This window comes from Leuresthes tenuis, unplaced genomic scaffold (genome assembly GCF_036924035.1).
Source record: "Leuresthes tenuis unplaced genomic scaffold, fLeuTen1.0.hap1 SCAF_12, whole genome shotgun sequence".
NCBI lineage: Eukaryota > Metazoa > Chordata > Actinopteri > Atheriniformes > Atherinopsidae > Leuresthes > Leuresthes tenuis.
The window spans coordinates 13,793,559-13,808,537 of NW_027325366.1; the positions used below are offsets into that span (position 1 = coordinate 13,793,559).

The 14,979-nt window shown below is 42.7% G+C and overlaps 1 non-coding gene across 1 annotated transcript; it reads right to left on the minus strand.

The window, feature by feature from the left end:
• Positions 1 to 2,116: 2,116 nt before the first annotated feature.
• LOC140266126 (U6 spliceosomal RNA) lies at positions 2,117 to 2,218 on the minus strand. The gene has a single exon (XR_011906785.1). It is a non-coding gene; the product is annotated as a U6 spliceosomal RNA (small nuclear RNA).
• Positions 2,219 to 14,979: the final 12,761 nt, after the last annotated feature.

Genomic DNA, 14,979 nt, shown 5'->3' on the forward strand with positions numbered 1-14,979 from the left:
TAAATGTTTTGGGGAGTGGGGAGCAGAAGTGAGCGGAGCGTTTTGGGGTGACTTTGAGGGGTGGAGCGAACACCTATGTGAGCAAGGAGCGGAAATTCTTACCACTGAGCTCTGTTCACACGCTTTGGTTAAAATACATCATGTGAGGGACATCAGCTTTAGGAAGATTGTGTAACTTGTTGATAACTTGTCAATGATTCTAAAGTTTCGAGCAGTATCTATCCTCCTAAAATGCATCGTTTTCCGTTTTCGTTTTGAGACGCTTAGGAGCTACTAGCTGAGCAGCTACTAGCCGTGTTAGCAACTGTGATGCTAAGTGTCTCCACATGAAACAACTGAAGGCACCCAGTCTACTGTCAGCTTTGTGTGCTCCACTGAGCAGAGCCGACACAATTTAAGGCGGCGTAAAATAATGTAAATATGTTCATCAACATTAGGAAGAATATATGGTGATATTTGTAATAGTGAGTTAATAACGTGAGTTGATATCGACAGCGAGTTATATAATAAACTCTCTTTCGGTGCCAGTTGCTTGTCCTTTTAATGTGAAAGTTTAATTTTTTCATAAGATTGTGGCTTCTAATGTTTTAATATGACAAGAAAATCACAAGATTTCGTGAAATTACTTAAATGTATGTGTTTTTTGGACATTTGTATAACAATTGAGAATATCACGATAATATCGTTAACCGTGACAATTTGGTCACTATTATTGAGATATCAAAATTTCCATATTGTTACATCCTGTAACCATACATGATGTATCAATATTGCTGTTCCACAAGTTTTAGAATTAAGGTTGGAATGGAATACATTCCCCACCCATCCTTTTTTAAGTTTGACTTGAAATTCAATATCACATTTAAGTACGTAATATGACTGAATATCCTGACTCTTTTCACTGGCCCATTTAAACCCTTCACATTCCAACTAATTGTGGCAGTATGCAGTGATTAGTCAGAATGACTTTCAGCTGGGTTCGGACCCCAGACAATCGCTGCAAGACAGTGCCATATAAATGCGGTCTGAGAGCACCTGTTTGCCTCTCACTTGCCAGAGGCTGGAGTTACATCACATCCTGACGTCTTTCACTCAGCCCTGTGTGGTGACAGGTAGGCCATCGGCAGCAGCTGTACTCGCTCCTACGTTGTCTATCCAGTACTCATTTAAGTACTTTTGTGTCCTAGAAGCTTGCTTGGGTATTGCTGCTTACTGTTCTCCACCTCCTCATGCATTTGATGTCCACTGCTGGTAGGTGCGCTACGTTCATGTGTCCTCTGATATGGCGCTGCACGTGTAGTAACCTGTGTGCTTGTTAACAGGTAACTCTGGTTGTAGCGTCGATTCCCTCCAATCCACGCTCTTTGTCTGGAACGGCCTGACCGGCATGTAGCGGGGTGGCTTTAACTCCCTCCAGCCATTGTAAGGTCTTCATGTCTGTTTTGTTATTGCAGGTCGTAGGATAACCGAGCAGCAGTACTACACCAGCTAACCTGCGAGCGATCATTGTTGCTTTGTCTTTGTTTGCTTTGCTTGGCTTTGCTTGGGCCTTGTCTTTGTGGGTTTGTGATGTCAGCAGCAGTGTCAACAATTTCTCAAATCGGTCTCGAGACATTACATCAGCAACTTTGGGGTACTTTGTTTCACTTTCCCAATACGCTCTTACATTGGGCATCTGTACCAAACCCATGAACATGTACGTACATGCTAAAGACCTGCTCAATTTCTGACATTTGTGTTTACTGATCATCCTAATTTTTGTACACTGAACAGGTTTGTTTGATCTGCAATCAACTGTATTATCTCATCAATAACAAACTGTTTGAACTGCATGTAAGGTGTAAACTCTGACCTTTTTTCAGTGTCTTCATTAGCACTCTCAAAAAATGGGGAGAAGCAAGTAATAAAAAGGTAAAGCAATGATCATGTTTGAGTGCACAGTTTGGTTAATTCCTTCTCTTACGTGAATAAAGGTTGCAAAAATATGGTGGTCTCTCTTCCCCTAACCTTGTCCAAAGACAAAACTAAAACTAAGCCCATACCTGTTGCTCTCTCTGAGGCAAGCTGCAGGCTAAACACAATTTATTTTTTAAAAAAACTTGTAGCACATTTTCTCAACAATGAGGAATACTTCATGAATTTGCGTGTCATCCTTACGCAGGGGCCATGCTAATCTTCTCTGTATCATTCCAATTTTAGTATGTGCTAGTAACACGGCAAATCACCTTTTGACCATTTTATTCACCTGCCTCCCTAATTAACAATATATTACAAAATTACAAAATATTAACAATTATACAGGAGGTGTGTCGGAAGCTACAGCGTCTAGATTTTAGATTTTTAGACTAATAAGACTCTCACCCACCAAAACTTAGAGGTCTTAGGAGAGCCCAGAAAAGAGACCTAAATGGGGATATAGAGGAGGCAATATGGAAAGATGTTGTTAGTTCCTGGTATAAAACGAGAGGCACAGATGTAATCAGTTATGAAAAGGATTATTCATAGGAGCTATTGGACCCATGAAAAGAAGGAAAACTGAAGCGATGAGATTCTCAGATGGGCTGGAGATGTGAAAGAACCAGAAGTGCATTTATACATAATTTGTATGAATACCAAGCAACTGGGATTTTCTGGGGAAGTAAGATTTTTGTTTTTAAACAAAGTGCTTGGGGTTAGGATGGCCTAGGGCCTAGTACTGTGTTTATTTAGGTATAGGTCTTCAAAAGATGAGACTGTCAGTCAAGCAGACTATCCCTTTTCACAGGTTGTAGGATTGCTGAAAGGTGTGGGAAAATGATTAATTGCATGACAGACAGGAAGTATTTTTGGAAAACATGTGGCCTCTTCATGAATATTATATTTAAAACTTTGCTGGAGACAAATGACATTGCAATGAATTGTATTAGTTCCTATAACTGCAAGACAACCAATGTAGGGTTATCAACTGTATGAAGTGGCAGCATAATGAGATGCTGTTAGTATGTGACGTGATAGATGTGAGAATTGCTTTCACAAACGTACACTCCTATAAAGTGCATTGAGATACAAGTGGCAGCTGGCACCTTGAGGGCTAGGCTGGAGGCTGTTACTAAGAAGGATGGTTCCCTGTATTGATGCTGCTACTCTGATGATATATGTGAGTGAATCAAGCCAATTTCCCGTGTCTTCCTCTCCGTAATGTCAGTGTTGATCCTGTTTAGGTGCTTGTTTGTATTGGTTGCTGTTTGTTGAAAACCAATAAGTCAATTACAAACAAACAAATAAAAAGACATGAAACAAACTAAAGGTGAGTCGAGTCTTCAAACCCTGCCTGAAATTATCTGCCCTTTATCCCTCTCCACACACGTCCTTCTGTCCACATATTCGCTTTTGGCAGTCGTGTCGGACCTTTCAGACATACTTGTTTGGTCCCAGATTTCCGAACATTAAGCACCAAGAGACATAGAAGCTAACGAGTCTAAATGGGTTCTCTCTTCAGTTCCTTTCGTCTTCTCATCTCTGCCTCCTCAGCGGGTGTTTGTCATCCCCCGCTGAGCCAAACAGACGTGTGTTTACCAGTTTACTGTAGCTAGCCAGGGAGGCTTGTTGGTGTGCAGGCCAGCACATTGTCTCTCACACTGTGAAACACAACAGCAGTTAGACTTCTCCCTGACAGCATGCTAATCGTCTGATTTAACTCTCCCATGTTTAATCATGAGGGGAAATGAAGGGAGAGATTATGATAATTGCTTCAAAGTTCTTTTGTGTTGGATCCCATCTGTACACTTTTAGAATGAGGTTTATATATCTCATAAGCTATCTAATATATTAAAGTCCAACCTTGAAACAGTGTGAAAACAGTAATATACAGTAATATCTCAGGCTACAGTAATATCTCATGACCTATAACATCTAATAGTTAATGTGAATTATTTATTTGTTGATTCAGAAACTCAGGAGAGACTGTAGAGAACTATTGTAATACTTCTTTGAGGTGAAAGAGTTTTTCAACATAGAGGAGTTTTGGTAGTGTGGCCATAAAATTTGTAGCTACAGGCAAAGATGTGATTAAAATAATGAATAAATTACTCTTCAAGTGTAAATGTTAGCATACATGTTGGAGACAGGCATTGCTGCAGAGGAGGAGGAAGAAGGTTATATGGGCCATCATAGTCAGTGTGGGAGGAAGTGAGTTTTGATGCTCAGCACACTGAGCACTAGACATAATGTCAATGTGGCATCTAGTGATAACCCCAATTTAGCCATGAATATCTCTGGTTAAATTAAATTATATTTAGTGTTAAAAAATCAGTTCTTATTACTTAATCTAACAAATTTAAGAATGAAAGATGCACAACTGAAGTCTGTAAATCATGTAAAAGGCCCTGGAGAACACAAACTGAGACCTCAGTGTTGATTCTTGAATCAAGATAGTTTGATTCAGTCTTGATGCCAAATAGCTTTTCTTTTTTTTAAACTTTTTTTAGTTGGGTAAACATCAACAAGTCAAAAAACAGCCACTTTGTTCAGTTCTGCGTTGAATGACAGACAATATTGACGACTATGACATTTTTCCAAATTCATCTTCCACAGCTGAAGGAAACGGTCCACATAAAGAATTAATTTTAAAATAATTAATGTTTCATAAAAAGACAAATACACAGAACTAGACAGGCTGCCAAAAGAATGTTGACAACGGATATCAAGGAGGAGGTAGATATGTAAATAAAAAATTAAGCTTGCAATTGTAATTCGCATACACAATAACTTCATGCTTGGTGGAAAGATAGTTTATTGGTATCTAGATTTCATAATCGTACAGAAAAAAATGGCAAGCATTTAGTATGATTTAGGAATTACAGTTTCCTTGGACACTGTGATGGTACCTGTTGTGACAACATTGATGTCATAAAAAATTTGCCTTAAGATACTGGAGATACACATTCAAGGTTTTATCTGATATCAGAGGAGCAGTTAAACAACAACATACACAGAGAATGTTATAGAGAAGTGCTCAAAAAATAACTGAGAGTTGCTGTTATCTATCTTCTCTTCTTGCAGGGCAAAGATGTTTCGTCTTGTGGTTAGACTGTTCCAGGAACCCTCATAACAGTGATAGACAAGTATTGATGACAGATAAATGTCAGTTTCCTCTCCATAATTAAAGCTTTATTATCTATCTACAAATTATGTTCCTCGTGAGTGTATAGTCACACTTTTGGTTGCACAACAAACTAAATACATTAGATTACATGGGTTAACAAATGTTCTAAAACTGAGTAATTTTAAAGTAATTCTTATAATAAATGCAGTGTGGCTCAATAAATTAGGACATGCACTCGCAACGTGAAACTTTCAAGTTTGATTTCTAATTTGAGTATTTCTATTAACAGTGGTGAACTCTGGGCTAAAAGTGAATGTTTAATCAGTCTTCAAATATTAACTGAAAAAAACTTAATTTAACTCAGTTTCATCCTAGATTTCTGTGATTTAGACATCTTGTCAACCAAAAAAAAAATCTGAGTGTGAGAACAAATTTACAGACACTACAGTGTGACAGGCCACCACAACAATCGGAGCTCTCTGTGACATAGACAATGGTGAGACTGTTCAACCACAGACATACAAATGTCTCAGCCATCTGTCTGCACACTCCCACAGTACAAACATTGTGCTACATGCACATGCACACGCATACATATATACACAATGTTGCCACCCCCCCCCCCCCCCCCCAAAAAAAAAAAACAGCCCCATATTGTGATGCAAATCATACACTGCTGAAATGCCCATCCACATCCTAAGTGAACATCAACATTTTTTGTTTATCTCAGTGAAAATATTTTACTACACACATTTTCTTGTATTAAATATTTAGATTTAAATTTGTGACGAGACTGCACTGACCACAGTTCTGTTGCACACCATCTCTTGAGTTAAACTGCTCAACCCCCCTCAGCTGGGCTCCACCTTCTATGACTTTAAGGATGTGTCTACAATGATCAGTGAACAAAAGTAATATCTGAGCTGGAGCTACTCATATTTTCAAGCATTGATAGGTTAAATAACTTTAATTATATTCACTTTTATATAGTGCCAAATCACAACAAACCTCATCTCAGGGCACTTCAAAGACACAGTCCAATTTAAGCAAAATTTGTATCCAATTCATTGTAATACAATCTTAATACAATCAAATCCAATTCTGCAACTGTGGAAAGAAAAACTGAGAACTAAACTTAGGGAGGGTGGCCATCCACCTCAACCACCTGGGTTTTGAGACAACAAGAAAGATGGGACAACAAACAACATGGCACCAGTCCGGGAATACCTGCTGAGAAAGAGAAACACAAGTGTAACACAAGTTACTGACAGCAATAATGTTATATGCCCATAGAGAAAAAAAAGAATCAAGTGAGGAAAGGTGCTCACCTCAGCACTCTACTTTTGGATATTGGCTCCTGACACAAAATAACAGTTTCAAGGGACTTTCATTACAACCACAACATTCCAGGTGAACTAGCGAGACCGCCAGATGCTCCGTGAATTGTTGTGGAGGAAGGAGAGACCGCAAAAGCGGGACCTGGAAACATATACAGGGACAGTACTGGACTATATTAACTTCTGTATGGGTACTGTGTCTGTGTACTTGAGCAGCGGTGTAACCTGAGTTTGCCTGAATGTGGTAGGAAACGTGCCCGATGTCAGTGAAGCATTAATCACATGCGTGACTGCTGCAGTTACAGTAGGAGCAATGAATTGGAAAAGATTAGAGGGAACAGGATCCAGCGGGCATGTAGTAGGACGACTACATGTGAGAAGTTTAGACACACTGCTCTGAGCAAGAGGGGTAAATGAGGAAAATGATGCAGTAGGACTTCTGCATGCAGATTTTGTGGTACAAGGTTCGTTAAACTGTTCGGCAAACTGTGTGCTTATAGCTGCCACTTTGTCAGTAAAAAATTAGGCAAAGGTGTCTGCTGTTAGATTGGTAGCAGGTGGCGGAGGCGGAGGATTAAGTAGAGTTTTGAAGGTGGAAAAAAGGTTCCGGGTGTCAGTAGTACTATGAATCTTGTTAATGTAGAAAGACTTTGTTGCATCAGTAACACTGGATGCGACTGATGACAGTAGCGCCTGGAGTTTAGCTAGATCTGCAGGATCTTTTGACTTTTCGCAGCTCTAAGACTGGTGATTAACACTCGGAGATCATTAAGCCAAGGGTGAGACTGGGAGGATCGAGCGGGTTTGGTGGATAGAGGACACAGACGATCCAGAGATAAGCTCAGTGTGGAGCAAAGGGACTCCGTAGCATCATTAAACTGAAGGGAGGAAAATGTGCTGGAGGTTGGAAGAACGGATCGTTCTCTTTATAGCTCCCCAAATAAGGAGATGCCACCAAACTCAGGAGATATACCAGACCTGGGCACATAGAGGATTGTATGTATGTGTGTGTGTGTCACCAAATAAAAGAGCAAGGGAGGCAACCACTCGATGGAGAACTCTTGTGAATCTGCAGAGAGAAGGTTCGTGTGTTGTTCTGCCCTTGCAAGTAAAATACTGAGGCCTCTGAGGGATTTCTTGGTTTATGCCGTTGTCTGTGAGTTAATTTTTCTAACATTTTGGTCCTTCGAGCCGGATGCGAACATTTTCTATGAGGGTTTCTACCAGGAGGGCCGAAACTCTGTAGACTGTGCACAGCCCGACTAGGTCGGAGGAAAGACGCACGGGGATAAAATTCTCCGTTCGCCAGAGAAGGCCCTTTCCGGCAAAACTCTTCGCGAATGATGGCATCCAAGCGCAGTTTTACAACGGACAGTGGATGAGACCAAGGAAAAAAGGAACAGCTGAATTGTGAGTAATATCTTTTGATATTGAATGTTACAACTTAGTTAGAAAAAGGAAGGAGGGTTGAAAGTCCCTGCCAAAGTACGGTGGGTTTAAGTCCCAACCTTAGAAAAAGAAATGGTGTTTATAAAATAAAAAAAGACAAAAAATAAGTTTTTAAAAAAAGGGGGTTTGAGTCCCTACCTAAAAAGAAAAAGGGGGGTTTGAGTCCCTACCTTATGGGAAAAGGAGGGTTAAAGTCCCTACCTAAAGAAAAGGGGGTTTTACGTCCCTACCTGAGGGGTACCCGGTGTTTGTAAGTCTATTGTATTTGTTTTTGAGTGTATTTTGTGTTTTAAGTGTGTCAGTATTTGTACTGTGCAATTGCACTGTTTTGAGTGTGCACGTGAAAGGGTGAGAGGCGCTGGTTTGAGTGTGCACGGGAGAGGGTGCAACTCGCTGTTTTGAGTGTGTGTGTGTGTAGGAGCCGTTTTGAGCGTGTGTATGAGAAAGGAACGAGTGATTGGAACAGAGTTTTGTTGAAGCAGCAGAGTAACTGGGAACCTAACGGTGTCAATAAAGGTTACTGACTGTTGAAGTAGACAAACTTGGACGTTCATGAAGGACAAATATATTGATAAAATGGGGAATGTGAATGGTACAATGGACGGGGATGGGGATCATAAATTTATGGAACAGCAACGCCCCGGTTCATGTCAATACCTAAATCACTGGAAAAGAAAATGTGTTTTTTTTGGGAAAATTGTCTGTCCCTCAGTGCCAAATGCTGGTGAACAAATTAAAAGATAAAGATAAGAATAAAGGCCGAAAACAGGACGGACCCAAAACCACCACTGCTAAACTGTGGTTGTCTGAAGCTCATAACAGGAAATCAGGGGAGGAGAAAAGGAGAAAGGAAAAAGGCACAATATGTGCTGTTGTCCGTCCTGAAGACAATGAAACAACCCCACGAGCCCGGCGGGCAGATGAACCTGTCCCAGCGCTGGAACATGCTCCCCCCGTTTCTGGCGCTTTTGCCCCACCATATTCTTTGTACCCAGATCTGAGTGGCGCGGGAGCAGTGAGAGGGGAGTCACCGACTCCTGTGACGCCCGCCCCATCCATGCCTCGTGGAGGTTATTCTCTCCGCTCATTAAGTTGCACACCGTATGAGTGGAGCAAACGAGTGGGAGGTAAATTAAGTCCTTTTAATTTTACAATTACAGACAGTCCCAGTTCGAGCCCCCAACAGGGCCACTTTCTCCCAGTGGTGGAAGTTGCAAATCCTAATGCCCAGAATGATAATGATCGTACATGGACAAGCAGACGTGGTGGCCACAGTGGCTGGAATCACGTCACACAAAGATGATGCGCCAAGAAGTGTGCAAGAAATTAATCTTATTCAACGATCTTATCATTCGAATGAAGCAGAATGCCAAAGCATTATGATGGCCCTATTAAAGGGTGATTGGGTGAGAGTTAGAGGGGATTGGGACCCCATGGCCCAAAGGGTGGGGAACGCCCCGCCATTGCCAATGGCACATGATAGCGCTGAGCTCACACAACGGTGGGAAGCCCTATGTGAAAGAATCACTCGCACGTTCGTACGAAGGGCTGACTATGCTAAAATAGCCCAAACCACACAAAAAGAGGGAGAAACTGTCCTGAAAAAGAGAAATGGCAATGACTAGACAGAGAACAGCCGAGTGCAGAAAATGGAGAGGAAAAGCCAAAAGCGGTGGATGAGATGTTGGATTTATTGGATATCTGCACAATGGCTGATAGCATGCTCCAAATTACTTTACTGGTCCAAAGGAGACCATATGGTAAATGGTAAATGGACTTGTACTTGTATAGCGCTTTTCTAGTCTAACTGACCACTCAAAGCGCTTCACTACACTACACCATATGTGTTTTTATGTGAATCAGGAGCGTGCCGCACTGTGATGAGAGATGATTGCCACAAGTTCCCCACATCTAAAGATAGCATTTTAGTAAGATCAGCAGGTGGAGAGGTGCAAAAGAAACCTATGTCAACCAAAATAAAGATAGAATTTCCAGAACGAGATGAAAGTCCCTGGGGACAGTCCCTGGGGACAGGGACATCTTTTGGGACGAGATTTTACGGGAAAAAATTAAAATTGCCATATACCCAGCAGGGAATGGGGGCATGGTGGCACGTCAATATGCAGAGACCCATGTTATACAAGGCTCTGGGGAACCACACTATCACTGGTCCTTGGACTTACCAACTGTCGATATAGCAGGCACTGCAAAGCAGCTGGCTGATCTGAATGCTGAAGTCACTCGTCGCCCAAAGAGCACCTCTCCCCCAGGGGGTTATCATGTCACGGTGAGGTTTAAGAAAACCACTGGTTCAGACTATGCATTTGACAAGGCTTTCTGTCGATTAGGCCCACAAAGAGTTGTTCTTACTGCATGTTATTGGAAAGAAGACAACTGTTTTTGTTTATGAACTCTTACCCCGGAAATGAATAGATTGGTGCAACATGGGAAGACACCACATGTGTTCATGGCCATAAATGGCTGGACAGACTGGAAACAATTGAACCAATCAGCATTATATGTTAAAGATGTCACTGACTGGAGACCTGATGAGCAGAAAGGCTGGCAGTTCAGCCCCTTAACACAGTGTTATAGGAAACTGTTAAACTGGGTAGTAACATGTTCCCCACAAACGCATTTGGAGGAACAGTCTGCGTGAACTATGACCCTCACAGCAGAACAAGATCAGGTTTTAGAATCACTGCCATCCACACTATGGTGCCAAGGTAACGCTAATGTGGGACTGATAAAAGGTGTGGAGCTTGTTATTATTAGGCCAAGGACACAACACAGGCCTAAAGCACGACAATATCCCCTGAATTACAGGGTTTAAAAGACATGCAACAACAAGCACCAGACAGCACAAGAACTATGTGGAGCAATTTTGAAAGATGACATCTATACCTGACTGTTTGGAAAACCAATCTTGCTAAAATCCATGTATAAATGGGCAGCAATTGTGGCACATGGGCCTTGCCATGTGTCAACAGGAGGGATTAACAGTATAATAGAACATTGTATACATTATATTACCACTTATTCAAAAAAACATTTGTCAGATTTGCATAAAACATGATCCACAGGGAAACATGAGACCACAAAGATGTCAGTTTCCTAAACCAGAGTATCCTTTCCAAGAAATACACATGGATTTTATGTAACTAAACAAATGTAACAACCAGAAGTACTGTTTGGTAATAATTGATGCATTTTCTAAATGGGTAGAAATATTTCCATGTCATTCAGCAGATGCCCTGACAGTAGAAAACCCTTATGCAAAAGAATAATACCTACTTTTGGGATTCCACAGATTATCAGGAGTGATAATGCAAGTCATTTTGTGAATGAAGTGATCCAAAAGATAGGAGACCACTTCTGCATAAACTTGAAAAAACATTGTGGTTATCACCCCCAGAGTGTAAGAACAAATGGAACAATTAAGTTGAAACTGACTAAAGCAATGGAAGAAACAGGGAGAAACTGGACTGATTGCATAGACTTAGTTCAGCTCAGCATGAGGATATTGTGATTCAAAACGGAAGATATAAGTCCATAAATAATGTTCCGAATGAGACTTTGCCATTATAAGTTGTAGTGTTGGGAACTTTGAGTCTTTTGGCTGAATCGGATCATTTACTCTCGAACAGTAAATTGAACGAATCTTTGAACGAATCATTTCGTTCATTTTTCCAGCAGGTGGCGCTGTAGCCCTACTGTGGGCGTTGCACAAAATGGCCACGGTTCTAAACACTTAACACTGAAGGAAACATAGTTTGCTTCAGCAGAGCTGACAAAGTACAAAACACAAAATGGCACAAACAATTCAAACCATGTGAAAACCTGGGAAAGCAAATACACAATAAGGTGACTTGTGTCTGTATCCTCCCTGCCATTGTTGTTTCCCGACACTGACTCAGTAGCGGTCACGTGACAAATTAACGAACGAGAACGATCAGTTCAGCCCTGTGACGTGACAGCTGGTAGAGAACAAGTGAATGTAAAACTCACATTGATTTTGACAATTAGTAACACAATTAAGTGAGAAAAAAGTAACAATAAGTTCCTTAAAATGTTACATAGTGCATTCATTGTGTCTTCTTCTTCTTCTTCTTCTTTGTGTGAGAGGTGTGGAAGTGGAGCTGAAAGAAAGACTGAGAGTGAAAGCGATTTTCTTACCTTTTTTTCTCTATCTTTGTCTAAATTTGTTTAATGTTTCATTAGTTGTGTTGGTGTTGAGTCTTTTGTGTAGTCTGTTGAAAGTTTAATTTCGTTGTTTTGTTTGGTGTGCTTGGGTGGCAACACCCATTCCGAAATCCCGCCATTCCGACATCCCGCTATTCCGACATCCCACCATTCCGACATCCCACCATTCCAACATACCACCATTCCGACATGCAAACGTCCCACCATTCCAACATCCCACCATTCCGACATCCCGCTATTCCGACGTTCAAATGTCCCACCATACCGACAAGGCTTTCCGTATAAGGAAATGTGTGTTACTCAACAGGTGAGTCCCTTCTTTCTGTTCATGCAATTTATATGTTTAACACATGTTTATAGACAAGCGTTATTAGAAACATAAAGTCTCGGCAACTGGAGGAGGAGAAGCAGTCCGCGGTGGTTTTCAATCACACACTCCAATGCCACTTGTTTCAACTTCCGAAAATTTAATCCAGGAAAAAAAAGGCTTACAAACATGGACCAAAACGGCTCCATAACACGCACAAGAATCCAAAAGAAACGAAAGTTAACTAAAAGAAAGCAAATAAACAGCATGAAGTGGTCAAAATTGGTTTTACGCATGCCTATGTGCGTCTGGCACATGCGTCTTCGGGCTCTCCCACGTTGGTTTGTGGATGAAAGCTATATGTTCAGCTGTAATGTCATGTAAAAACAATCTCTACATGACATTTACTCCCAGGTGTGACCAGTTAGGTCCTTAAGATATAAACAGGCTGTATAAAGCCTTGCGCAACGGCTGTGTGTTTGTGCCAAATGCGCAAAGCCCATCCGCGCTTCCCATAATTGGAGCGAGTACTCATAAATCACGTGAATTACATGAATAAACGTTTTTACTGCATTTTGTTGTGTTTTATACGTTCTATGCTGTAATCTCTCTCCTCTCCGATTGGCAAGGCAAGGCAGAGTGCTCGCAACTGTGTCCTGTTCAGTAGACGTGATCTGTAATTGCAATTATTAATTTTGCATATGATGACAGCGTGCAAAAGACGCATGGGCTCTGTGGAGAGCTCCGTTCCAGCTGGCTGCTGTGACAGCTCACTGACACTGTATTTCTGCTTAATCAGTTTCAGTCTCTCCAGAGTTACATTAATATCTGTATTTTTATATTTGACATTTCAGGGGATTTTGATAATAGATTATTAAAGTTTGTTAATTGTAAAATGTTTTGGGTAAAACATAGGCTATTAAAAGGAACTGTCGGAATGGCGGTATGTTAAAAAAAAAAAAACATACCGCCATTCCGACCATAGGAGGAAAAAAGTGTCGGAATGGCAGGACGTTTGATAAAAAATTAAGTGTCGCCATTCCGACAATTGGAGGCCAATGTCGGAATGGCGAGATGTCGGAATGGCAGCATGTAACCGGTGTGCTTCCCAGCCTTGCTGGGAGGCCAAAATGGCGTCCGGTGGCTTCTCCATTCTGTCACGGAAGCACGGCATCAGGGTTGGTGCCGGCTCTCCGTGCAGCGTGGAAGAAGTGGCGCTGGCCGTGGGGCAGGTGATCGGGCACGGCGCAGTTAAGTCTGCTGCCTGCATGAACAAGGCGGTGGTATTGTTTGTGGAGAAGGTGGAGCACGTTAAAAGGTTGGTGGAGACAGGCATCACCGTGAATGGGATGTTTGAGCCGTTGCTGCCGTTAACGCAGCCGGCCACAAAAATCACATTATCAAACGTCCCCCCTTTCATTAGTGATGAGTTCCTGATAAAGGAACTGTCAAGACACGGAAAGGTAGTTTCACCACTAAGGAAGGTTTTGTCGGGCTGCAAGTCTCCCCTGCTGAGACACGTGGTGTCTCACCGAAGGCAGCTGTACATGATCCTCAACAACAAGGAGGAAGTGTTTGACTATCGTTTCGTGTCCGTGTAGACGATTTCGAATATATTCTATTCGCAACATCGTCGTTTGTAAAGTGCTTTGGGTGTGGTGAGGAGGGACATTTGATCAGGGCATGTCCCGGCCGCGGTGCTCCGGTCGAGCGGGCGGCTGTCGCCGCTGGAGCGGCCGCTGGGATGGCCGCTGAGCCGGCCGCTGGGATGGCCGCTGAGCCGGCCGCTGGGATGGCCGCTGAGCCGGCCGCTGAGCCGGCCGCTGAGCCGGCCGCCGGGCCGGCCGCTCCCAGTAGCGCCCGGTCCGGCGGTGCGGCGTGCGGCCGCGGCCGATACCGGGGGGGGTCTGTGCTGCGGAAGAAACTGCAGGAACTGCAGAGAAACAGCAGGCTGAGGAGACCCAGAGCTAGGCTGGAGGGAGCACAGAGGTTAATGGTGAAGTTGGGGGGGGTGAAACGGGTGAGGTGACACGTGATAAGGTAGGTGAAGAAGAGGGTGAATTGATCACAGAGGTGGGTAAAACGGTTGAGGGGAGTGAGATGGGTAATGTTGGGTGTGAAGTGGATGGGGGACATAAAATAGTAAGTGTGTTGGAAGGGGCAGGTGAGGATGTAGGTGTGTTGGAAGAGGCAGGGAATGTAACAGGAGGACTGTGTGAGGAGTCCGACGTCACAGGCCACCAGTGTCAAATAAGTAAACAAATGGAGACACAAGAAACAGAAATAAAATGAGTTGTGCGAGGAGAGTGCAGTAGCTGAAGCTGAGGAGATGGAGGCCTGTGAGGCTGGAGAGAGTCCTGCTCCTCAGAAAAAGCGCACCAAAAGAAAGAATGTGGTGATTGTGATGGCCAGCGGTAAGGCTGGATGGCTGGCAGGCACACCGGGTGCGGCAGAAAGCAGGCCTGCCTGTCTGTCTGACAGCAGCGACAGCGAGGGGTGCGTGTCTGATAGCAGCAGCGTTCTGTCAAACACCCAGCAGACTGCTGTTCAGATTTATCCTTCTGCCATGCTGAAAGGTTTCCTACAGAAGACCAAAGGCA